Genomic DNA, 330 nt, shown 5'->3' with positions numbered 1-330 from the left:
GCATGTGATCCAAACTAACCAGGGCCTGTCCATAGCTTGATTAGTTGAACAAAAACTCGACAGGGTACCAAAAACACTTATATTCTGATGTTTTACGTTTATGATCACATTCTTTTGATTCCCTCTGCATGAAAAAAGTTAATGGTCTCATTTGTTCAATCTTTACAGTTCTTGCAAAGCAGTGGAAACAAACACAGTGAAAGAACATTGTACCTAAGATGTTTCCCGCTATTGTATGTTGTTTTGCACAATTGCACATGCCAGAATTTTTCTTTTTTAAAACAATAACTTTAGCTATCATGTAAATGCTTTCTTGGAAGCTGCCATTGT

Source organism: Morone saxatilis, unplaced genomic scaffold (assembly GCF_004916995.1).
Source record: "Morone saxatilis isolate NCDOM2014 unplaced genomic scaffold, NCSU_SB_2.0 Contig17, whole genome shotgun sequence".
In the NCBI taxonomy this organism is placed as follows: Eukaryota; Metazoa; Chordata; class Actinopteri; family Moronidae; genus Morone; species Morone saxatilis.
This window is presented reverse-complemented; position numbering follows the sequence as displayed.